Genomic DNA, 1,726 nt, shown 5'->3' on the forward strand with positions numbered 1-1,726 from the left:
AAGCATTTCATGATATTTAGTGTATATGTATGTATGTATGTCTATCTATCTATCTATCTATCTATCTATCTATCTATCTATCTATCTATCTATCTATCTATCTATCACAGATGACAAAGCAAACTAACAGAAGGAAAAAAGTCTCAAGAGCAGGCACAAAACTCATAGACCTGCTTGTTCACGCCATGAGAGTCCCACAAAAGTACTAGACTCAAAACCATGATATATGCTCAGAGGGTCTGGTGCACACCATGCAGACCCTGTGCTTGCGGCTTCAGTGTCTGTGAGTTCACATGAGCTTTGCTTGGTTGGATTAGAGGGCCTTGTTCTCTTGGTGTCCTCTGTCCCCTCTGGTTACCACACTCCTTCCGCCTCCTCTTGCACTGGGTTTCCTGAGTGCTGAGGTCCAGACTTTCACTGAATGAGAGAATGAACTGACAAGGTGGTAGACACTGTGTCAGACACATGCTGTTGTATATACTCACAGTGGAAGAATCCTGCAGCAAAGAGATGAACAAAGTGTAAGTAGATGCAGTGGTATGGATGTGTCATAGATCTAAAGTTGAGTGAATTACATGATTATAATTATATAAAGTTCCAAGATTTGTGACATTCATCTTTGGTGTCATGAATCAGGGTGGGGGAGAATGAAGTCACTGGAAGCAGAATTGAACTTGGTGATTCTGAAAACACTTGGTTTCTTATTTTAAAATGTACTATTATCTTGTGAGTGAGTGTATGAGTGTGTGGGGTGGGGAGGGAAGGGAATAGAGGTGGACATGCTATGCACACGCATGCAGATCAGAGGAAAGATGTGTGGACATGGCTCTTTTGTTCCGACTTTACATGGGGAGTGACTCTGTTTGCCAGGCTGCTTACTCTGACCATCTTGCTGGCCCTCAGTGTTTGGCTACGTGGCTATACTCATCTTGTGGGAATCCACCAGGCTTTACATTATTGATTTGCAGACTTTCTTGTGTAAGTGCTATGTCCTAATCAACATATTTTTAAACAATCAAACAGCAAATCTGATGAACAGGAGGATATCTTAGTAATTCAGGGTACGTAGGGAAAGGGCACTGAAAAGATTAGAGACATAAGATGGGCTCTGTGGAGACCGCTTAGCTCTGCTCCTCTGTACATCAGGGGCCTTCGATGCTCACAAATGCCAGCGTTGCCCAAACGGAAGTGCACCCTATTTATTTATTTATATACACATTCATTCTTTGATTCATTTATCAGTTCTTAGATGTGTATGTAAATTTTAAGTACTTATACTTAACTTTCCAGAAATATTTTGAGCCTAATTCAAATGGAAACTGAAATACACAAAGATTGCTGTAAATGGGACAATGGAGCTGATTCATTACTTAGAAAAGTGGTGTGGGTTTGGCTTGATTAGTTTCACTGGGATCTGAAGAGAAGAGAAGTCCAAAGATTAACTGATGAGGGGAATATATTCAGAGTAAAAGGACAAGTTTTTGAGTGTTTTATGGATAAAACAAAGGGAAGGAGACAGGAGTCCACAGGAAAGGGACTGTGGCTTTGGGAGGGATGGGAGAGATTAGTGTTTTGTTCATTCAACCAGTAATGTAGACCAGTGTGCAAGGCTAGGTGGACAAGGGAAGGTCAGTTGTGCTTTAGGGCAAGAAGCTGGGAGAAAGTGATGTGTGAGGTGTGAGAACAGGAGAGCACACACTTCAGTCTGGTCTGAGAACAGGAGAGC

The sequence above is a fragment of the Microtus ochrogaster genome, unplaced genomic scaffold (genome assembly GCF_000317375.1).
Source record: "Microtus ochrogaster isolate Prairie Vole_2 unplaced genomic scaffold, MicOch1.0 UNK41, whole genome shotgun sequence".
NCBI lineage: Eukaryota > Metazoa > Chordata > Mammalia > Rodentia > Cricetidae > Microtus > Microtus ochrogaster.